This window comes from Amblyomma mixtum, chromosome 3 (genome assembly GCF_055824585.1).
Source record: "Amblyomma mixtum isolate Tamu chromosome 3, ASM5582458v1, whole genome shotgun sequence".
Taxonomy (NCBI): domain Eukaryota; kingdom Metazoa; phylum Arthropoda; class Arachnida; order Ixodida; family Ixodidae; genus Amblyomma; species Amblyomma mixtum.
Genome location: NC_143014.1, coordinates 272,259,202 through 272,287,201, shown reverse-complemented (window position 1 = coordinate 272,287,201; position 28,000 = coordinate 272,259,202). Strand labels below are relative to the sequence as shown.

Genomic DNA, 28,000 nt, shown 5'->3' with positions numbered 1-28,000 from the left:
GTTATAATGTGCAAAGATAGCCCCCCCCCCCCCCCCCCCCCCCCCCCCCCCCCCCTTCTGATATGCGACTGCTCAGTTATCGTTCAGCTCGTGTCTAACGCAAAGCGTGTTTTGTGCGGGCTATTGAGGTATGCATATAACGTATCTTGAAACGCAGTTATACCTACTTCACTCCACTGTGACAGACTGGAAGAAGGAAAAAGAAACACCACGTTCCAGAGACACCACAGACTAACTTAAGTTGTACACGCTAGCATAAACCGACATCGTTTTCATTTCAATACAATGTTTCGTGCACACAAGGGATAAACAAAATGACAAAAAAATAAAGGCCGCACAGGGAACGAGCTATTTACGCCGATCGGTCGATATGTGCATGGAACTGCCCTCACCACACTCAATACGCTCAATACGTTTCAGCCCATTCATATCCCACAGATGTATCGATGCTCGACTGATTTTATCCCCCTGACAGCAGGCTCGATGGGCACGTTAACGGTGCCCTGCGCGCGGGCGTTGGCTTCGCTGCCGGAAGAAAGCGCGTGCGTGTGTCTGCACATGACGCGTAATCGATTAGTGCCGTCTGAAAACAGAACCGCGGCGATGATGCGGGCACAGTGACGGGCACAGTGACGGACCCACCACACGGAAGCTACAGCATCGGTTAACAAGACAACGGATATTCTGAGCCGTGAAAAAGTTTTTCACGACAGTGCTTTCTTCGAAGGCGCTCGCTACTACCAATCAATGAGGCAATCAATACCAATTAACGGGGCAACGGTAGAGGATAGGCGCTGCGCCCACTGAAATCAGCTGGATCGGCGTTCGCCGTTTATCAGCGACACGAGCAGCGTTTGAGCGCAGTGTCATACATATGAAAAAAGTGCCGTTGGGGCCGGAAATGCTCTCCAGCATGCACAGACAGTGACCGAGTCACAGCCGGATGAGAAGAACTGCGTGAGCGGAACGCGCTTTTAGCACGTTCCATTCCCCTCTTCCAGAACCCCATTGCCTAAAAGTTGCACCAATTAATTTCGCTTTTCTCTGGCTGGCTTCTGTGGCTCGCTAATGCCTTTACGCTGTATATTTGCTGCATTACACACATTTCGCCTTTTAGTTGGCGCGCCGCGTCCCGACGACGCGCGGTAGTTTCCCGCGCGCCGCTTTCCCTCTCCGCGCACTCGGCGCGCACTTGGGAGCGTCGCTGCGCCCGCCTCCTCTTCACCAATTTTCCCTCGTCTTGTTGCAAGCACCGGAAGCTCCACTCGGCGGCCACGCAGAGACACGCCGGCATTTTTGCCTAAAGGAACTCACACTGCTTGCGCAGTGAAAGACTTACTGAACGGCTATGTCACCAGAGGTTTCGTATTTCATGAATGAAGTTTCATATGCGCTCGCCTGGCGTCTAAAATTTCTATCATAGAGTGCGCGAGCTGCGGGGCACAGGCGCGCCTACGATGCCTTGGCCACGGAAGACATGAAACCACGGAGCCAGCTCTGGCGCGCCGCAATGCATTCAGCGGGCACGATATTGCTACAAGAACGTCCAGCCCGCGTCAGGCGTTGCGCTGTGCTCCCTTCCGCTCCCCTTCCATGCGGCTTTGTGCATGCTTTCCCCTTCCCTATCCTCCCTTTCCCTATCCACCAAGGTGACTGCGCGCTCTTGCAGAAAGCGTCCGACACCACGGGCCGTGGAACCGCCGGAGCGGCCGCGCGGCGGGAGCGTCCTGCCAGTGCTAAATCCGAGCGCCCCTCATCGGGTGTCCTACCAAGCTCTCTCCAATGCAACAAAATCGATCCCATCTTATCAGCGGAGTCGGCGCTCCTAGCTTACTCCGTGCATGCAACATACGATCGTTGACGAAGAGAACTCACGCGAGCTCCGCACCAATGTCGGGGCATTTAAATCGACAACCTTAGTGCAGTACAGCGCCTGATAACTAAATGCTGCAGCCATCGGCAACTGACTTTATTCGTACTTGTCAAAGATCCAATTCTCCCTAGGAAGAGCCTTCGGTGTTGGTACAGCGTTGGCAACAAGACCTCCGCGATGAGCCCATAAATGATTTCGCATTTCAACGAGAACCACTGCTGCGCTTCCGATAGCATATATTTTTTGAAGAAGACTGCGCCAATTCGACAAGATGTTTCACGTCGGACCAAAGCACTTTAAGAGAACGAGGTTAAGAACGCACTACTTCACACAGTTTCGAGTAACTGGAGGCATTTTCATTTGCAACTCATACGCGCATTCATTAATCCTTTCAGAAACGCATTATGTTCTGCTACCAAGAATAATGCAAAAATTTTTGTGCGTAAATTTACAATTCCTTATTTCACAAAAACAACATAAATGGTCGAGAAACTATGAACTCACTCACGCTTCCCCATACGCGAAATCGCAGCCTTATTCATCTATAATACACGTTAATGCACAAATGATTAATTCGGCTATTATCTGAAGCACTTCAACGAAAACTCAGTTAACAATGCGCTTTCGATCGCGTAAGGACAGAAATAAATTACAACACTATACTGTACTTCCTGGGCGCGCCATATAAAGAACTTCGCAAAGTCCATCTTTACTTGCTGCTCAGGAAAATCACTTCTTTTTTCTAGGTACTACATGGTCTTGCCATTCTACCCGGCAGGAATTACAAATGCAGCCAGCATGACTGCTCTGGTGACAATAGCGCTAGCTGTTAGGGAAAAAAAAATCGCGAAAGTCGCGTGCACAATCGTTGCCGACATGCCGCAGATGGTTAAGCAATGAGCTTTGGAACACATCATTTTACGACAAAAGAGAAGCCGCCACGTGGATCGAATAATGGCGGAGCTATCACGAAAAGATACCGCCAGTGTTGAAGGAATATGGACACTTAATTTTTGGTTGCGTGTTTTCTCCTTTGTAATGACGCGTAAAACATCTCTCTATATATGTATCATCACGTGGTATTCCCATACGACCGCTAAATAATTTATAATCGAATTCATTCCCTCATCTGTTTCGGTTTCAACAGCCCAGCGATGGCTATGACGTCAGAAGTAAGTATAGTACCGTGAGGAATGAAAAAATAACTGCAATACAATTGCTGCTTCACCGTTTTGCTTCACCAAGGCCAAAGCAAGCCTGTCACAAGAGCCGGAATCACAACGACTGAAGAAACAGCGATTATATCGCAATCTTCTTGCTTGCCGTCGCAGCGTATTTGGATTTAGTTTCGGTTTTTGGGACTTAGCTCATTTAGAAAAAAAAAAAACCCTCTTCATTTTGCATAGCAGCTAAATAAAATGTCATATTTCGTATCCTTAATGTGCGCCTGCGACTGGTCGTAGCGGCTAAGCCAGCGTTTCCAACCAAGTAAACCACCATGGATAGATCGCTGCGTCACTCGATGTTTGTTCGTTTGCTCTGAAAAGAATGCTAAAGCTAGCCTAAAAGCCATTCTCGATGATCACACGCAGCACAACGAGGCAGTTGGCGAACCCACAATGTGAAGAATATGTTTCCACACAACGCTTTGGTTTGGTTTATTGGAGTTTAACGTCCCGAAGCAACTCAGACTATGAGGGACGCCGTAGTGAACGGCTGGGGAAATTTCGACCACCTGAGGTTATTCAACGTGCGCTGACATCACACAGTACACGGACCTCTAGAATTTCTCCTTCATCGAAATTCGGCCGCCGCGGCCGGGATCGAAACTGCGTATTTCGGGTCAGCAGCCGAGCGCCGTAACCACTGAGCCACCGCGGCGGGGCCCACACAACGGAGTGCGGTGCCAAACGCGCATGGACGTTGAGTTGGGGACAAGGGCACTGCAGAAACGTCTACGGCCGCCGCGGTGGCTCAATGGTCATGGCACTCGGCTACTGACCCGAAAGACGGGGGCTCGATCCCGGCACCGGCAGCCGAATTTCGATGGAGGCGAAATTCTAGAGGTCCGTGTACTGTGCGCTGTCAGTGCACAATGAAGAACCCCAGGTGGTCGAAATTTCCCCAGCCGTTCACTACGGCGTCCCTCACAGCCTGAGTCGCTTTGGGACCCTAAACCCCCTAAACCACAAAAGAAAACGTCAACATTCTGGCAACTAGCGCCTACGTTTGCAACGCTCCCGCATCCGTTCCTCGTGCGACAGCCATCCGTGACGTCACGAACGGCGCGGGAATTTAAAAAAGCCTTCACGCATGAGGTGAGTGGTTTAATGCTTCCTTATACATGCTTTTGCTTACGGAGGCACACTGTCAAAACACCGGGTTTTAAAATCATCTCGTGACGTCATTTTCATTACCAGCAGCCACGCGTTCCACCCACATGCTACGGGTCCAGTCAGGGCTTCAATAAAAAGGACAGAATAATGGTAATTTGTTGTCGTTACTAGATCCATACCATACCGTTAACTTTGGGCAGCCTAGTTTCCGAATAAAAATTGGACTTTAAACTGCTTGCCAGTGAAGACATTTGAAATGGCTGCGAACACTGACACCAGCACTGCACGTTGGAATGATATCGGATCTTCCCATATCCCTGTCTATAGGTTGTGCTAGCAAACGAAAAGAAAGAAACGAATCAGAACTGGTTTAAAAATGAAGGGAAGGAAATAGAAATACTTTTAGGGGATACTTAGGCTCCGCCTTAAGAATATGACGCGATAGCGTAATGAGTCAATTCCCACATATGCAGAACTGGTGACTCTTCATTCATAGACCCCTGGGAGTCCCCATACCACTCCTGGCGCAGTAGCAGTGCAGCGGTTAAGCGATGCGCCACTGCCTGCGATGGCGGGTGCTGTCACCAGTGGGACTTGTGCGACCCGTGTTGCTCTTCCCGTGCCAACGATCACTAATTTAACTGCCACGGTGGGCAGTTTGCTCACAATCCGGTGGGCAGGTTGTGATGACGCCACAAGGTCACGTGACCCTAGGTGGGCCACCTTCCTCCTAGGTTCCTTGTCTGGGGATTTCAAGCTCAGGGTCAACGACGCCGACACCGGATTTTCTGCGACACCAGCTCCTCAACGCTGTCGCGTCGAAGCACCGGCACTGAACCCCCTGAGATGACATGCAGTTGATACACAGTCGCCCAGGCGCCACCAAAGCGATACACATCTGCAGCGACAACCGCTGCTGCGAGCGGCATATTACGGCCGGAAGGTTCCTCGCCCTGGAACGATGAAAGAGATGTCGGCCCAGCGGAGAAGGCGGAGCGGTCAGCCTCCAAGAGACCAGCAAATCTGCCCACAGGACGCGCGCAGGCCGGCAGAGCGACAGCCGTCGGACTCACCGCACCGTTGCCGCCATGGGATCCTCGGCGGGATGCTGCAGCGCCGCCCTCTCCATCCCGCCGAACAAGCCGGCCGGCCAGCCAGCGGGGCGGGCGTATTTTTAGTGCAACCGCGTGGTGAGGCTTGTTTTGCACGCCGCCGGGAAATAGCCCCGGCCGCCTTCGCGTGCCTCTTGACGCAAGGTGCGCGCCACGCTTGCGGCGACCGAGCGAAATGCCGCCACACGAAGCACCGCGCGCTTAGCGCGTGGGCAGTCACGCCATTTTACCTCGCTTCCCTCGTCTAAAGACAAGCACGCTGCGGGATCACTTCGCACTAAAAGCAGCTTAGAAGCAGCAAACTCCATCGAAACACACGTCGATTGTTTCACGCCAGTGAGAAAATTCGCTGCTACAATGCGAAAATGGAGGCATTATCACCGGCCTGCTCTTGGACCGATGGGAAGGCTATACAATGACTGCACTGGGGCGGTAGCAGCATTCTAGAGACCCGTGCATGCGCTGAGATGCAGGCATCTCGAGCGTACACATCAGCCCTGAAGGGTACACCAGCGGTCACAATGCCTGGTTCCCACGGAGAGAGCGGCGCTCAGCAAGCGACGTGCACGGCAGCTTCTGGAGGGCCGGGAGCGCAGCAGCAGCTCTGTACATGAAAACATGCGCCTTTTCTTGCAGAGTGAGCGTATACATACACCGCCAGAACGGTCGAGCAGCTCCAAAATCCTCTTTCGGTATTGCGAAGACTTGACACAGAACGACCTATCTGAGAAAAAAAAACTTGAAGTCGCCGATCAAGAAACGTTACCTTTGAAGTCGCCGATCAAGAAACGTTACCTGAGAGAAAACGGAAAGATGGGGAAAAGCTGCACGACGTATAGAGGTCACACACATTTTCAGACGCTTTTAACTACCGTTCTGCGGTACTAAAAACTGCCGCTAACGAGCTTGACTAGCACCACTTTCCAAGCTGGCGCCAGAGTCAAAGATACGGAAAAAACAGGAGAGTGCACCGCCTAGCGCGAAACTCAAACAGCGGTCTTGTTTACAACTAAGTACGACAGCAACAAAAGGTCACTCTCAAGTGGGGAGGGGGGGAGGAGATGCATCCGTTTATCACCTTATACAGGACAAGTGTTTCAGCCAGACGCAAACGGGCTTTAAATGTCCCTGTACGGGAACGAGGACTCCTATCGAAAACAAAAACATACACCTGCAGTGCGGGGGGAAATAGGTTCTGTAGGGGAGATATCGTCCCTTCAATTCCTTTCGTTGTCGTAAAGCAGGCAATAAAAGAAGAAGAAGAAAAAAAAAAGAAGAGAGGTGAGGTCGGTGGGGATCAAGCCAAGTTTCCCCGTATATACCATCGATCGGGCGCGTCGAGGTACAGCGAGCGGGGCAGATCCCTCGAATCGAAAGGAGGATCCAAAATTAGCATCGCGCCGCAGGGACTCTCATCTCGGGCTGCACTTAACGACCTGGAACTCCCCGGCGCGCTTGCTCGCTTATGCATAATAGATCATCTTCTAGCGGGACATATATCGAGAGGCCAAGGCGCGACGCACGTTGAGGGCCTCGGGTGGAGAAAAAGCTCTACACAGTGAAACCTGAGGGCGAGATCCTCGAGTGGCGCTCCGCGGCCCCGGGACACGGAACACTAAGAATAGGGCCCGTGTGGAAGGCTCTCACCTATAGCGGCCTTTTCACGGCTCATGTGTCCGCGTGCCAGCAACGCGGTATTCACGAGACAAGCCGACTTCCGCCCTGCTGTACTCAAGTGCGGCAGTAAAGAAGCTCATCTCGATCTCTCCTGGCCACGCAGCAGCTATATAGTGTACAGCGACGGGTTGTACAGCGACGGTGCTATGGTTGCACAACACGCGGGACGAACTGAGCTTGCAGTTGGCAGGAAGTCGCAGCCCTGCATTGTCTATTGAACTAGATCAGCGATACACATTCTCTCTCTCTCCCCCTCTGCGTGCGTGCGCACGCACGCACGCACCGCAGAGAGAGGAGGAAATGTTCCTTCCCACGTTCCGATGCTGGACTGAGTGTTCAGTAACACCTGCCTATGCCTTTAGCTAAGCCAACATGATGAAGCCGAACCAAGCGAGCCGATTACATACCACAACGGATATCATCACAAATTCGTCCATCGGGCGGTAACGTCCCAGACGACGTCACACGCCGCTCAATAGCGAGGGAAATGCAAACAGTCACACTGAAGGTGGTTTCCCCGTGAGGAAAACGCGCCTAAATGCGCACAATAAGCAGAGGCAGTGCTCTGAAGGGGAGTGAACTACAGTTTTCCGGAGCAAATTGAAAAAAAAAAAAAAAGGCGAAAGAACAAAGAGAAAACGCCTTTAAAAAAGCACCCTGCCGCGTCGACTCATCTTCACGAAAGCTGAGCGACTGCACTGGTGTTTCTTAGGGTGAAGAAGAAAAAAAAAAGCTCGTGGGACGGCGCACCTGTTGACACTTTGCCAGTGCAGAACACAGACGCCTAGGCACCTCCAGGAAAATGCCATCAGGCGGCCGACTGCCGAGCGAAGGTCGGTGCTCTGCGGTCTTTTCTTTTTCGCAGAAAGTTTTCTCCTCTTTGGAGCGTCAGAGCTATTACTCGCGCCATAAAAAACATGCAGCATAATTTGGCCCTTGAAGGAAAACAAACACGCATAATGACAGGAATACAGTGCCATCAATGCAAGCTTCTGAATTTTCCATCTCCTTTGCCCCCGTACACCCCAAAGACACGCCATTTGGATTACGCCTCATTTAGCTCGCCGTTTCCCCTCGCTCATCTACTGGTCTATCACGGATACACACACCCCATGTGCTAATCGTGACTTTAGCTCTTTCTCTCTCTGTCCCTCCCTCGACCCGAGGCTACACACGCCGTAGATTGAGACAGCCACACAAGCGTGCCGGGTCTTCTTGCGTGCAAAGTTTAGGAAACAGACGCATACCACTGCCGGCCTCCTGCAATGAAACACGATCCAGAACTCTCGCAAAGACTAGCGCGCCTCGCGTCCTCGCATCTTCTAAATGTGCAACACAGAACCGCTTTCCCGCAGGACTAATTTCGGCAACCGCTGTATGCTATATACATACACATACGTACAGTGAACTAAATGAGGTTCTTCGACCGCCGTTTTTCGCTAGGCTCGGGAATCGAGTTTCTTAGTCGACCGTGCACACGTGCAGTTAGTCGCCAACATTCTCTCGCCACACGGCTCCCTTTTCCCCGCGTCTTGCGTATACATGGCGTATAATCAATTACATTACTCGCGTCGGCGATCTCTGCGGCGCACGGCCGGACACAATAACGCACGCTGGAGCCAATCGAAGTACGGAGCAGAAGGAAGATCGATGACGGCGCGACAATCGACGCGGGGCAGACCTGCCTCCCCAAACACAACCCCCCCCCCCCCCCCGTCTCCCAGCCTTCTATTTCTGGTCCATCACCCGCCGGCAACAATCGGGAACGGCCACCCACTGTATCTGCGTGTTCTCAGTTAGCCAGACCGATCGCCGCCGCCGCGCACCACGGTGCGTGCGTCATCAATTAAGTTCAGCGCAGAGAAGGGCCGAGAGTACTGCACTGCGGCGAAATGCAATTCGCAGGCTTCAGTTCTGACAGCCCCGCTGTCTTGGGTGTGCGCTATGGTACGTTGCGCGCGTAACTGTAGAAGCACAACCAAGGCAAATCCCTGATAACGACAGAGGTGTGGAAAGCTTGCAACGTGAAGTTAGGTGCAGCGCAGCATCGCGCTATGCTTCGATATTTTTCTTCTGGGCTCAGCGGGGATCAACCTTGACTTGCCACCCACCATTCCGCTCGAAGGGAATGGTAATCGTGATATGAAAAATATAGTATGTTGGCGTGCGCACGCACCAGCAGGAAGTACGCACGGAAGGAAGCACACTGGTCAGTAATTCCTTCACATAAAAAAAAATATATATTTTTATGTCATTTCACTCACACTAGTATGACTTATCTCTCGTCGGAGGCTAAGGTCACTGCCATTTCGAACCCCACCAATCACGTGAAAGAAAGAAAGAAAGAAAGAAAGAAAGAAGGAAAGAAAGAACGAAAGAAAGAACGAAAGAAAGAAAGAAAGAAAGAAAGAAAGAAAGAAAGAAAGAAAGAAAGAAAGAAAGAAAGAAAGAAGCACTCTTTAACCTTAATTGCGCTGTCTTAAAACGGTGATGCAATTTTCGCGCACCGTTAATAAGACATGGCTCGCTCTTCCAACGCAGTATTGTCTCACGAAAAACGCTTCGTCAAGCGGCAGCAAATAAAAGAGCCACGCCCGAGCAACACGCACCGCGTTTTCGCAGCGAAAGGGCTAACAACACAATTTTAGGAACCACATATCAGCCTATTAGGAATAGTAAATAGACTCTCCAGAGAGGACAAGAAACCCGAACGAAAAGGAACGATGTAAACCAGGAGGTAGTAGCGCCAGATGACGCCACGACTTCCTGAACGTTTATCGTTAATGTCAAAGCAAGGGACGAGAGAAGGAGGGTGAGCTGGCGGCTCTACTGCGAAAGCGCCACATCCCTGTTCTGTCGTACGTAGCGGCGGTCAGGGTCGAATGGCACCGCTTGTTTAGACGTGAGTCATGACGTCACAAGTGGCAACTACCAATGGTAAACGAGCAGAAATATGGATAGGGAAATGAATCGTTGCAAAATATGGCCCAAGCTGCGTTTTGCACCTCCACGCGCGCAAAGGGACAGCGCAGCGGAAGAAATCACTTTGCACCAGTGTGTAAGCATGCGAGGAGCAGAGTTAAAGGACGTCTACACAAACCCTAACTTTTGGCAAATCGAGTCCGCACACAAAAACACACGCGCGTAAAAAATAAGCGATGCATACCGAGCTCCCTGAATAGGGTCATGTGCTGCAACTGCACGAAAGGATGCTGATCGTGCGTGGCATAGAGGATGCTTCGCGAGCCGCGACAGCTGGCAAGCGATCGATTGCTATGCACGAGATTCAACAGCTCTCGGCTGACTCTGCCTGGCCTCTTGAGGAGAGTTAATCGCTGGCTCCACGATGGGTACAAAGGTGCGCAGCTTTAACTGACGATTGCAGAACAAGTACGTAGATGCGTCAGATGTGGCGGTGTAAGAGCCGTGCAAGTGCAAGCTTTTGCGACATATTCTTTATAAATGCGGAATCCGAAGTATGGACGGCTGTGCCACAAGCCCCGTATTATTCGAACAGGCCCCGACCAAGGTTTACCGTCACTTCCCACTGAAAGAGTATAAGCTCCTACCGGGTGCTATTGGGCGGCGCCTCAAAAAAACGTCGGTAGGCACGACGCCGAACATAGAGTGTTCCCTTTGGAGAGCCTCCTTGAGATATCATAATCAAAAGCCACGAAGAGTCCACTCCCGTCCTCAGCACGCACAAGCGGCCCGAAACCGCAAATTCCTACCGAGAAATCTGAGACACGACGCTGGCAATGGCGATGCCGTTGCTCGAACTTTGCAGAGGGCCACGCTGCTACTCTATCGCTGAATGTGCATCGAAAGGCTGGCTACAAGGTAACAGGTATCTACAGTGACATCGTCGGAGACCCCATTCTTTTCCTTCGCGGCCGCTTACCGCGGATAGCGAGCGTTCGGCTCCACCGCAGAACTTCGTGACGTCACTTGTCGATGCGGCATGGGATATAGGAGAAGGACAGAACCTCGCCACCGCAGCAGAGCAGCAGTGCACGCTCAGGTCCGGCGCACGTCTTCTTCCCTTTTCGCCCGTGCGTGTGTCATTTTCCGCAGCGGCGGCGTGATATTGATTCTCGATCATTCAGCCGCGTCCCTTCGGCCTCGCGCCGGCTGAGCGGGCCAGTTTGTTCTGCGCCGCTTCCTCTGTCGTCGGCTTCCCTCCCCCCTCAACGTTGTTGTCTTTCCCTCGCTGAGTGCTTCCGCTGATAGAGCCAAGACAAGAAACTTGGCCATTGGCATCGCTGGCCGCGCGACCTCCCTCGGGGTTCGGGAAGAGGGGGGCTCCGGCACTCGGCGCTGTAAACTACGCTTCGGGAACGACTGCGGCGGTCTCAACAACATCCCGAGAAAGTGGAGGAAAAGCGACGGATCGCCGTCGTTCCCCTGCCACCCTTGCTTTCGGTCGTCGACTCTAATCTGCGATGCACAGGGTCCGCTAGTCTACCAAAACCCAGCAGTCGCTATGTAGACGCCACGGCCGTGCCTGCATACCGCACGTCGGCAGAGTTTACTCGAAGTAAGCGCTTGGATTTTATTACGGTTACGCTCCGTTTAACTTGCTTGTCGTTGTCACTCGACACGCTCCTTGGGCGTCATATGATTACAAAGAATTGCTCTTAGCGAAAAGATGAACATCGTTTTCATTTAATTCACAGTATGTTCTGTTGCTGTTCTACTAATTTTCTTCTACTCAATATTCTAAAGCGTTCCAGGGAGTCAAGTTCTACCCTAAGCGCCGACAAGATGAGCTGCCACTATTTCTCGTCTGTCGCGATTTATTAAACGAAACCAGTAAAATGCGTACATTTAAACAGTAGGTTTGTGCTATCTTCCACACACTAACACGGGAATGCGCTACTATACGCTTGCAGGAGATAAAGTATTAGCAACCTCCTACTGCAACTTGCTTGCTGGTGGTCACTGCAAGACAAAAAAAAAAAAAAAAGAAACGGAAGAACTCGCGTCTCGATATTCGCACAGCTAACTGAAAGGGCGCGCCGCGCGTAAAATGAAGTCAGAATCATTTGTAAAACGGGCGGCGGAAAGAGCACACATGTTTCAATTTGACCAATCGCACCTTCAATTAGCATAGATGGAGGAGTTTTACAAGAAAGCGCCAAAGAAAACAGCCCATGAAGCAATCTCTAAGTCCGGGACAGACGCTCGCATTCCACGCTTGCTTGCGAGTGAAGCATACGCTCCACAGCGAGACTACTCGTGCTCGAGCGCCCTGACTGAGTCTCCGGTCGCGTGCGCAGTGGAGCGCCCTGCTTGATCGCTCGTAAGGACCCACAGCATGTCCAAATCTCGAGTCTCGTGCGGAGACAAGGTGGCGTCATGCCAGTCACGAAGTTTTTTCATACTGCGACGTATCTTTCCACGCTTTGTAGTTGCCAGAAGCGTCAAGCAGCGAGATACATTTGCGATGACGGCGACGACTAGCGCCATCATCCCGCTGCGTATACACAGAACAGAACTTCTTGCCAAAACGCGCTCACAAGAAAAACGGGCAAGTTCTGTGGAGCACACTGTTTGACAATGCGTGTGCTTTTCGGAAAAACAGGGCGATCCTAGGAAGCAGAGGAGCGCGGGTCAAAGCGAGGAGGCTGGCGGCGGCAGCGCGACGCCCGCACACGCTTGCAATAAGCACGCGTCAAGGTCACCATCAAAGATACGCCGCAGCAGTGAGCGTGCCTCTGCGTTCTGTTTTCCTGACCGTAGCGCCATTCTGAAGATGAGTTCGAACTGACCAGCTCCGTCTTTGCCGCCTCTGCTTCGAACCTCCCAAGAGTACAGTCTTCTGCCGAAAAAGAAAAAAAGAAAAAAAGGTGGGCTTCGCCAGCAGTCAACTTTCTCAGTACGTTGAGCCTGAAGACGCCATACGTGCGGTTCTCTTACTCTGACAGCTCTCGCAGCGTTTCATTACGCTAATTACCCCACGCGCGCGTTGCCAGCAGCAGCAGGTAAGTGTTCCCCGCAGCCACACCCCGCCTTCCCACGGTTCCTCTGCTGCGGCTATCCGGAGAAGCGCAAGTTTCGCATTCCGCGTCGTTCTGAGCCCATGCGCGCGTACTCGACCTGCTCCCGGGAACGAGAGGGCGCTCAATTCACCCTCGTGTTTCGCAACGCCGCATCGGACGGCGAAAAACGATCCGCAACTGGGGCGGCCCGCCTCCCGACCTGCGCGTTGGGTGTCGCGACTGGCGCAACACGCGGCTGCCGCCGGCGCTAGCTCTATGCCGCCGCGACTAATAATCCTAATGCGGCTCGTGCGTTCCACCACGCCGGGCTTGTCACTCTGCCCTTTCTTTCATTGCCTTATTTTCCCCTTTCAACCGCAACGACGTGCTCCCTTGTTCGAGAGTGCACTAATCTGTCGGTGGCTTGTTCCGTGCAACAGGCGCACGACAAAGGCGCCCGGTTAGGAATCGCACCGCGGCAAGGCGCACGCGGTACCGTTACGCGAAAGTGACACTCGGTAACTACGCTGCACCGGTCGTTCGAGCGAGAAACCTGAAAGCGGCTGTGGCTGCGAAGGGAAAGGCGACAACTGGAACGACGCAAGGTATCAACTGTGACCGCGGTTTGGGCCCAGCACTGTTTTATTCCCGAGTGAAAGTGCAGCCCTCGATTGCTGCTTCGCAAAACAAACTTTAGCTGTTACTGTGGCGTCCGGCCAAAGCCCATGAACCTACCGCAGGCAATGGTGGACTTTGGCACATAATGCTAAGGCCGCAATCTGTCATCCAACACCAAAAATAAAAAAAAGAAAACCTTGGAGAAATCGCTTGGGGGGGCTGTACTTGCACGATATATTTCATGAGCTTCCTTTGTGGAAGAAAACGGGGGCCAATGCGGTTTTCCCACGGAAAGTCTCCCGCGCCCTTAAATCCACTCCAGACTAACGCAGCCGGAGTTGCACTGGGGCACCGGTCTTTGCCGGCGCTTCTGCCGCAGCAGCAGCGCCCTTCGAAAGCAGGAGTGACACTGCATGGGCTCCCGGCTGAGTGCCGCGGATGCGCATAACCACGTGCTGCGCGCAACTTTACGCCCTGAGCGAAGCGCAGTGTACACACAAGAGAGGCGCCGCGAGTACAGTCGGTGACGTGCAAAGAAGCGCGCCCCGTGCGCCCAATATTACGGGGCGTCATTTATTCACGAGAGGAAAGGCGCCAGTCGCGGTCGGCGACGCTGCCCTTGCACGCTGTGATGCGAGAGACAGATGGGGCGGCGTGTGTGGGCGCGAGAGTTGTCCGACGACAGATGCTGTGAGCGTCTAGTCAGCGGCGCGTCTAGCACACTGTACAGGACGCTTTAATTCGATTAAACACCCTCGACAGAAAGAATGAATCCCTGAATTCATGTCATTCTTGCATCCTAGAAAATATACATCTATTCGTGCGATATATATATATATATATATATATATATATATATATATATATGCTCAGTGGTTATGGCGCTCGGCTGTTGAGATGCGCGTTCGATCCCGGCCGCGGCGTCCGAATTTCGATGAAGGCGAAATACAAAAACGCTCGCGTGTTGTGCGATGTCAGCACGCCAGGTCGTCTAAATTAATATGAAGCCCCCCCTACGGCGCCCCTCATAACCCGTCTGGCGCTTGAGGACGTCAAGCCCCATAATTTACAATTTACCAGCGATCGTCTTAAACTAAAAAGAAACCATAACGGGTTGCGCCTGATTTATCCTATTTTGTTCATGCTTTGAGTGCCCTTCTTCGGCGTTAAGTAAAAATTTCGGGTTTTCTCATTAAACGTTCTGTTGTGAGTCAACGCTTGTAGAGTCCATTCTTCGCTTTGCCCCTCGTCTGTTCGCGCTTTGGTTTTGTTTTTCCAAGAATCCATGCACGAATGACCGAGCAGTCACGGTAACGCGAGCAAACGCAGAATGAGTAAATCCGTCAGGCGATCGAAAAGGCAGAAACGCGCCTTCTCCGGTCTTTGCGACGTCCACTAATATTGCTTGCGCGCAGACAACATTGGACGGCGCATGTCAAACGCAAAACAACGCAGTACCATCGCAAGCACGTAACTGCAGGCCTATGAATGAACAGAACAAACCAATCGTGATGAGCACGAACTAATGACATGTAGGAAGAGAAGAGCAACTGCTTATCTTCTTCACTGCCAGAAAAAAAAACGCACCACGAGAAAGCGAGCAATGCACACCGATAACCACGGCACGTCCGTGTCTGAATATCAACACGTTAAGTCACAAGTTCCCCCCTTCCTCCTCCTCTCCTTGTTTCCGAGTTCGGTAGCGCGTAAGCTGCTAAATGCGATGGACGCATTCCCTCCCCTACAAAACACGAGGAAAATAGAAAAAAAAAAGATGCATTTATGGTTGTCTTTTATTCGACAGTCGCCATGACGATCCAAGACTGTTTCTCTTCCTTAATTTTTGTTTTCCTGATTTTCAATCCGTTTCCATCCTTCTGCTGAAAAAAAAAAAAAAACAAGTACAGATGGCCCGCAGCCAACGCAGCAGGTAGAACGGGAGCATATGCAAGAACACCAGCAGCCGAGAGTGAAAAGAAGTCACGGCTTGAAAATAGCATTGCGGGGCTGCCCGGTTGGAAGTTGGAAGCGCCCTTTTTGGGGATTCTTTTTTTTTTCTTTTTTGCTCCCTTACTACAGCCAGTTATATTTTGTCAGTCGTTTCCAGCTTCTTTCCTTTAGCCAATGCACGCAGGGACGCTACGACGGAACAAAGCGCGTCGCCTCGCATTCCATGCATGCGTGCGCGCCGCTTCTCCCGGCTCTTCCTCCAGCGTCCCAGGGTGGCGCATGTTATAGGGCGATAAGACAAGAAAGAAGAACACGCGAGGTACAACGAAGCAGCGCTACGAGCCCGTTATTCGGTAAAGGGAAGGGGCATATGTACGGCAACAGAAGCTTTAACTTCGACATATAGTAGCAGCAGTACTTGGGGCAGCGGTACAATATCAGTGACAGAGCAGTGTTATCTAAGGCCATATCCGAATGGCAGTCGCAGCAAGCTTGCGAGCAGACCGCGAGACGGCAGTGCAGGCAACTTTTCTGTCCGCATCTTCCCGACGTTGCACTGGCGGGGAACAGTCGCGGCTGCTGCTCGGAATTCGAAACTATATAGCCGACAGAACGAACAGTAGGGCTTGCCAAGAATCTCCAGAGCGAGCAATGCGCAAAGAACAAAAGCGAAATGACGCGCGTGCCTCAGCCACCCCGCCACGCTCCCACTCGCGCAAACTCAATAAAGCATTTCTGTGCCATTGTCGCCAGTGCTCCTCAATTCTTCGCCGCCACCCATTGAATCTTTCTGATTTTGCATTCTATACGTGGCACTGACTAACTTAAAGCCCCTTTGCAGAACGACGGTTTTTTCTTCTCAATGATGAAGCCGAGTATCCACTGCGCCCCAATTCGGCGAGGCGATTGAAAAGTGCGGGGTATGTAAGTGCGGAAGGCTAAATTTCCCTCTTGAATGTCAAAGAGGGCAGTATGCGCAGCACAGCCGGCGCTGCCATCGCTACTGTCGCGGCGTAAAAGCGATAGAACAACGTGAACGAAACGAGGAAAAAATTGCCCTGCAGTCTGCTCGATCACAAGGATAGAAAGAAAGGCGAGTGAGGCACGGCAATAACCAATACAGAATTTCTCTCGACTATGCAGACACAGATTTGAATGCTTAGAAACCATGCGTCCACAAACTTCACGGAAGGGGCGGCAAGAACAAGAAGGAAAGAAAAGTACGCTCTAGTAGCAGCAATGCCGCAAAACCCAAGCAGAATAGCTCGAACTGTCACCTGCACTATTCGTACATTGCGTGTCGGCAAGTACTGCATTTCAATCAGAAAGTTCCTCCGGACTGCGTGCCCAAATCTACCATTCAGCTCAATGGTTCTCAGAATATTATAGTCGCACTAACTTCCTTCACTTCGAGCACAAAAAGCGCTACATGCTTACAAATGTCTGATTAGCTCACGAGTCGATCATCAGTTCCCGTTTCTGCAACGAACCTGCGGTGTGAAGTGAGACAGTATGCAGTATATAGAGAGCGAGACGACGGGTCAATAACGCAAGAAAGGAAATCCTTTCAACGTAACGGCAGCGCAAAAAAGACACCGACAAAGAGATACAAGTGGACGAGAACGAAGTCTTTTTTTGAACTGCCTTTACGTTAAAGATGGACCAACTAGCCATGCAAACCAAGCTTCGTTGAAAAGGAAATCCCGCATCAAAACAGAAAAATTGATGCCTCCGGCGACGATAAGTGATCTCCCCAGGAAAGAGGGTAAACGCGCTTCGTCGCGAGGCGTCGAAGCTGGTGAGAGATGTTCCCCGTCCAGTGCTGTGCGCCACAGTGTCGCGCCACGCTCGCCGCGTGGAGAAATTAACGCGCACTCTGCTTATTCGCGAAGCTGCGGAAAGGCCGACCTACAGCGACGGGATACGGGCCACGGATGGGGTCATTATATGCGACGCCAGACCCCGCGCTGCGAGCAAGCGCCGGCACAAGACGACCTTCACAAGACGACCTTGGAAGATAATGCCCCAGGACGTCGGCGGAGAGAAAGAGGGCGAGAAAAAAAAGATGGCGCATTCCGGGGAGGCAAAATGGACAAAGTGGAACTCCAAAAACCGCCGCGCTCGCTAAAACCGGGCAAAGTGTGCGCATAGTCATCGCTACGCAACATCCCCCAGGAGGGGTACGTCCCCTCGTCGCCCCTGCGCGGGAATGGGGAAAGCGCAATTATTAATCACCGCACGGCGGTCCGCCACGAGCTCGGCTTTCGCGCCTCCTGTTTATTTTGTACATTTCTGGTGGGGTTATATACGAGTGCTAAACACGCGCGCGCGCAAAGTGGCCGGGTTTGCGCCGAGGGAAAATAAAAACAAAAAGGTGCCTTCCTGTGTTCCCTCTCCCTAGTCGACCTCATTCGCCTTTCATCCCTCCTTGGTATCGTTTTTTTGTTTTTCTCGCTCTCTCTTCACCGCAACGCAAACACATTTCGGCAAACCCATTAAGGGAAGGACAGCGCCGACGTCGCACCCCGGCCGCGGTTGCCTTCAGGCTCGGCGCGGCCGAGAAAAGAAAAAAAAAATAACGACAGCGCACGGACGAAGCGCTACTGGAAAATAGGAAAAGGCAGAAACGCGCTACCGAAACTGCTCGACCAGTTTTCTCTGTTTCTCATTTGCGGCTGTTTCCTTTTGCTGCTGGCGTTCTGTTTGCCCGCTGAAGCAAGGCTCGTGGGCACGGAGAAAAACAAAGGGAGATTGGCGAAGCAGGGGAGGGTGGGAGGGAAGAGAGAAAGAGGGGGGGGGGGGGGGGGGGGGGGGGACATTTTGCGTCGTTAGAAACCGCTCTGAGCGTGAAGCGATAAGGGAAATAATAAATAACGAGGCGGAAAACACTACACGCCATCACGACGGGGGAGGGTGCGCTGGGAGGCGAAAGAAATATCGTACGTCAGGACTTCCGAAAAAGGGACACTCCTTTACTGGGCCTGCTATAGCTCCCCCTCCGCCCCCCTCTCACCCCTTCGCCTTTCCCGCTGAACGCTGTTTACAAGACGCAGAATCAGAAACGTACGCGTATAACGCCTACTAACCTCGTCACACAGGCCAACCGAGATAGTTCAGTCGACATGTAAATGCCTGCGGCAGTAACAGGCAACAGGGCGTTTATCAATGTGAGCAGACAGTCGCACCGCACAGTTAGTATTCTGCGGGTATTTAGTCGGGTTTTATAAGAGGAGCGCCAAACACAAGTCACAGCAAGTATCTTGCTGGTGACGTGAATGTAGTACTGAGCGTATACCCAGCGCAACTCACAACATACATTAAACAACAGCGACGAGAGTAGTATAGTTCTTCCCTTATACAGGCGTTTCCAACTGTGTGCGCTCGGTTCATAACGTTCCCATTCCCAACCAAAGAATTCGCCTAACCTGCTCCCCCCTCCACCCCCCCCCCCCCCCCACCATTTTTTTTTCTCCAAATGGCACAAAAAGTGTCAAAAATGAACAGCGCCGAAAGAGCTGTGCAGGAGCGCTAGCGCCCTTTAATTCGGAGCTCGGTAGCAGGTAATCATGCATTTCCACACCGGACTATCATATGAACTGATCTTTTTTGCACGTAAGTGAAGGCACGAAACGCACAGCGATAGGACAACGCGGCGAAACGTTAAAAGTGCAAGCAACGCACATACACCCTGCAAAGGCGCCTCCAACAAAGGACTGAACGCGTCACGCTATGAAAAGAAGGCTCCCGCTATGTACGGTTTCAAACAGCATTAAAAGCCCACTGCACCCACACGGAACACGCAACAGAGTAGGAAGGGCAAGGCGAGGAGGTGTTGTGTGACCCGCTGTGCCCAGACACAAAGCGGCCTCGAGATGCGCTACTTCGAAAGGCGCTCAATGCGGGCCCCGTACAAATCTGTCCCCATTCTGTCGCCATGCGCTTCCCGCCTTCGCAGCGTCGCCGGTCCAAATCGCGTGTCCACTCCTCATTCGGGACAGAAATGGGCCGCGAGCGTGCGAGGTGTGTCATCCCGCCCCTGTGACGTCACGGGACGTTATTCGTCCTCACCTTAACCCTCTTTTCCAACGTCCGTCTCGCGGGCCTTGCGTGATCGAGGCCCAGCGCACGCAAGACGAGGGGGACGGCAGCGCACCGGACAAAAGAAGGCTAAAGGAGCGACCGCACAGAACAACGGCGCATGGCCGGTTTCGAGAGGTTGTTTGCAAGTGCGCTGCGAGGACCTGCGAGGATTAGGGCGCTACGATTATTCTCGACGTCAAAGGCTGTCAGTGACGTAACCGCTGCACCGCTGACGTCGACGGCGCAGCGCGATGCGTCTCGTGGCGGCCGCCTCCCCACGCCCGGTTTTGCTTCCTCCTGCTGGCGAGACGGAAAACGCAGCCCCGCCCAACTACGCAGCAGCGGCGCGAGGAACCATTTGTTATCAACGAGCTGAGCGATTAAGGTCAGACGGGCCCGCTCCTTCCCACTCCGGAAAGAGCGATTGTGTGCCTTACAGCACGACTGCTGTTGCGCGCTACGACAGTGGTAAGAAATGTCAGCGTTTTGTCTTTGCTCCGCTGTATTTCAACGCGGCAGGCTATTTTTGCTCAACCTGGCCAGCCAGGCTACATCTGTTTGTTCTTTCACTTAAAAACGAGGTATACCGCGGCTCTAAACCCGCGTAATGGGCTTACGACTCGTTACCCTTACGACAACGAACCCCTCACTCAAAAATGCGAACCAATGACGCTGTACTAATGAAGCTAGTGACGAATTGCTGAAATTTTGGCAAGGTAGGAAAGAGACACGCTGCGCTGCAGGCTTGATGTGAACGTGGCTCTCGCGTCGCCGTTACGTGTGAAACACCACCACGCCTCATATCGTAAACGCGCGGCAATCCTGCAACTATTCTTCCCCATTACTGTCTTTTCCTTCGCACGTTAAGCTGTTATCAAAAACGAGGCGGAGAAACGCCTGACACGGAAGACGAACACAAAATAAGCCGTCATTAGCGCTATAGCTATCACTTACGCCAGCCAAGTACATATGCCCAACCAATAAAACGTAGACAAAAGGACATAAAAATGGCATGGCAACGCCAGCGAAAGGAGCCCGAGACCCGCCACTCCAAGGAGCGGAAAATAAGGTGGTAACAATGCAGCGACAACACCCCCCGGCGGAACACAAGACACCGAAGCACTTCGCGCGTAAGAGTGCACGCCAAGAAGTATAATAATTACACTGCAAGAGGCAATGCCAACAAGCAAGACAATGGCGTGAAGTTACCATTCATTTCTCGTTCGGTGTTTACAAGTGGTGTGTGAATAGTGCTTCAAAACCGAATCGAATATTTTTACTAATATTCAGTATCAGTGCGAATGTTGGTACAAAATAATAAGCGTGCGACACCGCTAAGTGATCACGGCGGCGCTGCGGTCCGATCTATAACTTATGGAGTAACAAATAGAGCTGCCAATAGACGCAACACTGATCTCCACAGGACGTGAAGTCGGGACATTAACTCTCTAACCGTCATGCCATACTTTACCTTTCGTTGCTGGTGACCACGGTGAGAAACTATAGTGCCACATTTCAGCAGATGAGAAGCGTAAACGTACGTATGAGTCATGGATTGCGAGATTGGGCGTCGGGGCAGTATATGCCAAACGTGCTCAAAATGAATTGCTGGGCTAGTTGGCGCTTCCTGTTTACACTCACAGGGAGACGTGGCGTCACGCTGTTTTCCGTGTTCGGTGTGGCGCTGTGTGAATGCATGATAAACCTTCCTTGTGAGAGTACGTGAATTTCTTCCTATTGACTTAAATTTTCCAAAAATGATTAGTTTGTGCTTGCTATGAGAAGTGATAACATGTTCTATACAGCGAAGCACATCATCGTAGGCGGGCTGAGGATGGAGATTAGGAAGAATGTAGAAAGCTGCCAATAAAAGTATTTCATGTTGAGTTAAAGTAAAATCAAGCCAAGCCAGACAGAATGCCGAACACACTGCGGAACAGCAATTAGCACTGCCCCTCCTGTTTGTTTAGGTCCTGTTTCAAGGTGGGCCCTTTGGAAAACAGGTTAGTTATCAGCAAAGAATCACGAGAATAACTTTCGCTAGCTAGCCTGGCTACGATAATTACAACAGCGAGGTAACAAGACAGGACATTAGAGAGAGAAAAAAAAGAACAAAGGTGTGCGCAAGAACTACATCCGAGCTGTGGTGTCAGCCGCAGTGGAGGACATCGGATCCATTTCGCACGTCCAGTTTTCTAACGCGCACCAAAACCCCGAACTGGCACCTTAGCAATTTTGAACTCATCAAAACGCGACCGGCTCAGATGGGAATCGAACCCACAGTCTCATGCTAAGCTCCACCCCAGCACCCTGGCAGCGCGTATAGTTTCAAGGTCGGCGCTCTCGTATGCACACCGTTTTCATTCAGCTCCCGCTGCATTTTTTTTTTTCGCCTCCTCTCGGAAAGCCTCCTGCGGCCACTTTACAACCCTACGGCTAAAACTTTTGTTTGCCTCCCCTCTTGTCACGACCCTAAAATCGCAGCCAAGTGTTCGGGGGGCGGCGTTCGAAACACGTCCGCCAAGAAGTAGACAGTAGAGAGACTTAGAATACCGGAGACGTGTTAGCGGAGACGTGTACCCGTTTTACGTACGTCTGTTGCGCACGCGCAGTGGTCCTACCCGGCCACGCGCTGGCCTGCCGCGGCCGGAACCCATCTTTTCCTTCCGTTTACGTTTATTATTTTATTAAAACCACCACCACCGGAAAGCCCTGCCATACACTAAACTTCCCCAACTTTACTGACACGATGCCTTTTTTCCCCCAAATGCAGGCTTGCTCGTCTATATCTCCCAGGCTCCGGAACGCACCGGCGAAGAAGAGCCCCGACAAACGTGCAGGAGCAGAAAGCGAAGTTCCATTCTCATTCCTCGGCCGAATGGCCCGGACCAAAGCACCATCTGTTTGCCGAACGCCCATCAGGCTGCCGTGTGCCAGTTAGAGAGAGCAGGAAATAGGCTCCCACAACGGTTTCAGAGCCAGCCTCGGCACCATTTACAGCGCCCTTCAGCCGCGGTGCACCACGATCAACCTTTTGTCGCGCTGAACGGAATCGGCAACGAGGCGTCCGCGCCACTGATTGCCGACACGGCCTGGAGTAATGAAAACGACCTCTTCTCCCCGCCCTTTGCTCGAAGAACTCTCTCTCTCTCTCACGGTCACTGCCTCCCTATTTTCCTGCCCTGCTGGGAAACTGGGAGGCCGCATGTTGAGCTGCTCAGCGTAGATTTATTCCGAGTAAGGGGAAGACAGATTCGATTCCATTCGATCACAGAGAAAGCAAAAACTAAGACGTCCCTGGTCATCAGTCTTAACAAGCCGCGCCAGCAATTGCGCGCAGTTCCTGTCAAGAAGCCAAACCGCGCAAGTCGACGGCCCTGACCAGATACGAGGGGGTACCCAAAAGAAACCGGACTTAATTTTGTTTGAACTTATTTGTTCACATTTTAAGCACAGAGCTTCAATCTCCTTCAAAGTATTCCCCACTTGCAATGATACGCTTGTCGAATCTTTCATTCCATTTTTCAAAACATTGTTTAAATTCATCTTTTGTGATGCTTGACAGTGCCTCCGTCGTTTTTTTCTTCACCTCAGCAACATCAGCGAAACGCTTTCCATTCACCTATTTTTTCATTCTAGGAAACAAAGAAAGTAGCACGGGGCAAGGTCGGGAGAGTATGAGGGTTGAGGAATAGGGGTCATGCCATTTTTGGTCCAAAATTGTCGTAGAGACAGGGCTGTGTGAGCAGGGGCATTGCCATGATGGAAAAACCAGTCACCCGACCGCCACAAATCTGGCCGCTTCCACCGCACACTGTTGCCAAATCTTTTCAAAACATCCAAGTAGAAAGCCTGGCTAATTGTCTGACCCTGCGGAACAAATTCTCAATGGACGACTCATCTCACGTCGAAAAGACAAATCAGCATTGTTTTGAGGTTTGGTTTCACCTGACGAGCTTTCTTGAAGCGAGGTGAATTTGAAGTTTTCAATTGGCATTATTGTTGCTTTGATTCAGGATTCGATTCAGGAACACTTGAGTTGTCCCCATAGCATCGTCCTTGTACGTCTTTCTTAATATTTCAAGAGTTTCCATTCAACTTTTTCCGAGCAAAAATCAGAATTTCACCGGCGCACGCTGTTCACGAAAATCAGCCATTGCAAAAACGACACTCACAGAAAACAGTCGTCACTCTAAAACTCTGCCTAAACTAGTCGGACCTCCTTCAACGACGGCACTCGGCTTACTGACTCTGGAATGTTTGTTCTATGTGCTCCTAGTGGCAAAACGCGGTACCACAGAAGCTTTGCCGACCAAAAAATTTAGCCCGGTTTCTTTTGGGTACCCCCTCGTAAAGGTGCGCGAAGAGGAGAAACGCCACATTATCATGCACTTGACGCACATTTTCTGCGTGAAAGTGCTCGCAGCCGACGACCTATAAATGTGTCGAGTTTCGTGGACCATTCCGTGCTCCGAACACTCTGCGCCTGCACCAAAGTTTTCGCGATGCTGCATCCGAGGTTTTCGCGCACAACCCGTCCGCCGCACAATGCCCCGTGCACACTGGCGAGCTCCGCACGACGAAAGTGCGTGTGGTTGTCCGAGGAGGCCGGATGAGGTCGAAAACCGCAGTCCATCGCTGTTTTCCCCCAAAAATCGCTGCACTGCATACCTTGCGGCGCGCACTGGATCCGAGAACAGTGCAGTTTCGTTTCGGGCATACAAGAGAACTCGACACACACGTGTACTGCGAACTACAGAACAAAACTCATTTGTGTGCCATTTTAGCGCGAGCCTGGTCCTTCCGAACCTTGCGTGCTGTTGTGAACCAATAAAACGTGAATGGGAGCCCGCAACTAAGAGTGCAAATATAAGAATTTGGCTGGTGCTGCTAGGCTCCACTTGCGTGGAGCAGTCATGCGGCTCTGTTCTGTCTGAAAGTTAGTTCAGTTAAAGCATTTCTTTTCTTGCAAATAAACGCTTGTAGAACCAGCCAGCCCCGATGCATTATGCAGATCATTTTGCTCCGGCTTTCGCAAGTAACAAACGAATAAATACGTATGCAGCGTCCTAACGTAACTATTCCACGGGCTCCAATTACCTAGGCTGAAATCTTGGGAGGCACAGCGGCAACGCCACTGAATGACCTGTCTCCAGCTGTTTCACAAGTTGTACCCGCAATGTCCGTCGCCACCGAGGTCGGGTGATGCACGGAACTCCGTCCAAGACGGAATGCCCTTCTCTCCTAGAGGGTAAGGAAGCCCCTGAATGACCAACCCGTCCATGGCGGCCTTCTGCATTGTTCGGACAAGGGAGACGACCGGCGTCAAAATTAATTTGGCCAGCGGCTGGTGCCCCATTTGTCCGCACTCGGCCATTTCCCCACCCACAGCGCCCTCCTTCGAGGGAAGCCCCGTCGGGGAAGAGCTGGCTCCGACGCTCATCTCCCGCCAGAGACCCGCTCCATCAAGGCGCTGGCTGGTCTCGACTCTTCCCCACCGACCGGCCCACAGCTGCGGAGAGCCACACTTGGCCCTCAGTGCACGCTCACTAATATGTGTGTATGTATATATATATATACATACATAATACATACATAGCGCGCGCGCACGCTCACTAATATATATATATATATATATATATATATATATATATATATATATATATATATTAGTGAGCGTGCGCGCGCGCGGTCGAGTGGGGGAGAGACTGCGCGCGCGCACGCACGCACGCGCACGCACGCGCACGCACACACACGCACACACACACACACACACACACACACACACACACACTAGTATAAACGTTGGTGTACGTTTATACTAAACTGACCGTGCTCAAAAGATTTCCTTTCCGCTGGATTACATCTACACACACAGACTTTAAATAATACAGATGTGAACAAACACTACACTTGACGTTTCAGACGAACATGCGCCCAGCCGAAACGTCAAGAAAAGTCGGTGTATTGTCAAACTAGCGCCCCCCCCCTTCCCCCACACACACTTCCACCATTAACCATACAGGCGCTGCTAAAGCGAAATTGCAATCACGCCACGCACCGTTGGATCGAAAAGGAAAGTGGGGAGAGGAGCCGAAAATGACGGAATGGACAGTGCATTAACGATGAGCGCCCGGAAAGCAGGAAATGGATGGCCGCGCGCAGCAGCGGCCGCCTCGTGCGGGGGAGCGGCTCGGAAGGCGTGAAAAATCACGGTCCCAAAGCACCCATCCAGAGCGCGAGGCGAATATACGCGTCAGTTTAATATCCGCGCGCCTCGTTTGCTAGTTATTACCATAGCGATGGCCTTCGAGCGGAGCTCGCTGCTGGTTTTTGTTCCTTTTGCCGCTCGCACAATTTGCAGGCCAGCGTTGTTTGTACAATCCTTGCGGCGGCAACAAAACGGCATCGTAACTTCTCCTAGCGCACTTGTAATAAGCTTAAGCCTGCGCGCAAAAGCCTAACCTAACCGCGGCTGTGGAAGGACATTACTTTCTTTACCGACTGCAGCAGCCACCGTTCGCAGCAGCCTCAACGGGTAAACTTGTGGGAGCGATAGTGCGCTTCGTTAGCGCAATATTTTCTTAGCATAGCTTGAACACATTACTACGTCCCCCTTCCAGGACCTACACATTTTGCCCTATATAGTACCAAGCTTCACGACGCGAAGCGTTGCGTGAACACCACCAATACACAGGGCACTGCCAACTATTGAGAACGTGGTCTTACTGCCATATTTCTTGTTCATTGCGTCATATCACAGAGCGTCTCCCAGAAGCGCTTCGTATACTGAGCTGAGACGCCCATCTCTAGAAGCCCCCCCCCCCCCCCACCCCCCCCCCCCCTCATCGTCATTTCTTTCGAATGAGAAAAGGGGGGAAGGATGCTGCGGCGGATGCAGGAGGTGGGAAGCAGCAGCCGAACGACGAAGCAGCATCGCTCCGTGCGTATCCCGTTCAGAAAAAGAGAGGTCAAATTAAGAGCGGAAGATTAATAAAAGATAATAGGCTCTTTAAAAAGATATATCTTTTTCGGCAAAGTAATAACAGTGTTGGCGGACGTCAGAAAACAGGTGAATCATGTTAACTATCAAGCTGGTTAACTAAATTCAAATAGCTAAATTTTTTTAACTACCACAGATAGGCACCTGGTTGTAAGCACAGGTTTGCAACTGACCGTCAGTAATAGCCATATCTGTTTTTAAATTTTGAAAACGCGACCACCATTGGCGCAGTGGCTCAACAAATTTCGGCCATTTCCGGCGCGATTCGAAAATCACGCGCCGGCTGTTCGCCAAATTTTGAGGCATAGCGCCGAGGGTAATGACGTTTCTAAATTCTAAAAACTGATATGAATATTACTAATGGCGAGCAACATTTCTCGAATTATGACCTGTAATAATTAAAATTTAATTACGAAAATTTACTTAACTGGCTTATGGCTTACTGGTTAACATCTGACGTTTGCCAGAACTGACATTACTGTGGCGTGCACAGGCCATATCTTTACCTTCAAAAGCCTATTTTTTTTATTTGTGACGGGCTTCCCTCACACTCACATGACCTTGACCTATTTCAACACTCACTGTATTTTTCCCGGACTGAAGTTCATGACGCGCTCCCGACTTCGCTGCCTACATTTATTGCAAAGCGTCTGCACCCACTGATCAGATATGCAGATGCTGTTTCTTGTCATACAGATTTCATGCTCCAATATCCCTTGTATTTTTTTTTTGTTCGCCGCTGCTGTGACCCTGTTTTTGTCTGTCCGTGCATATACTATGTCATATTCTTTTCTTTGTTGCTCCTACGCTTTGATTTTTCTTTCCATAGAGTTCCTATTCCTTTGTACTTGTTTGATGACAATACAATTATTATCATTATTAATTGCATACAAAGCGTACAGCTAGCGCCAATTCGAGATAGCGATATCCACGGTGAAGGTTTGGTTTATGGCTTGGTTTCATGGGGTTTAACATCTCCAAGCGACTCAGGCTATGAAGGACGCCGTAGTGGACGGCTCAGGATAATTTTCACAACCTGGGGTTCTTCAACGTGCACAGACATCGCAAAGCACACGGTTCTCTAGCATTTCGTCTCCATCGAAATGCGACCACCGAGGCCGAGATCGAACCCGCGTCTTTCGGGTCAGCACCAGCGCACCATAACCACTACGGACCCCGGAATGTTCTTTTGAGAGTGTGTGCGTGTGCTTGGAAGAGACTTCGAGTTTGTTTTGTAATGCATACAAATCATGAATTGAAACTGAAATGGGCAGCTTTAAAAAGACGCGCAAACGAGGAGTGATCGGCTACAATGAAAAAAAGTTTACGCATAGTTTGTTTCAGTTCTGCTAACCACGCTCTTGAACAGG

The 28,000-nt window shown here is 51.3% G+C and overlaps 1 protein-coding gene across 7 annotated transcripts in view; it reads right to left on the bottom strand.

Annotated features, from left to right (window-relative positions):
• The window catches only part of LOC149354857 (phosphatidylcholine:ceramide cholinephosphotransferase 2-like), a 223,544-nt gene that overhangs the window by 33,156 nt on the left and 162,388 nt on the right, over nucleotides 1-28,000 (bottom strand). The window contains exon 1 of one of the 7 annotated variants that reach the window (XM_089583515.1): nucleotides 5,283-5,415. The exons of the other annotated variants lie outside the window; for them this stretch is intronic. The gene's annotated coding sequence lies outside the window, so the exon portion shown is untranslated. Of the gene's footprint in view, nucleotides 1-5,282; nucleotides 5,416-28,000 lie in introns of those variants that run through there. 7 annotated transcript variants of the gene reach the window in all.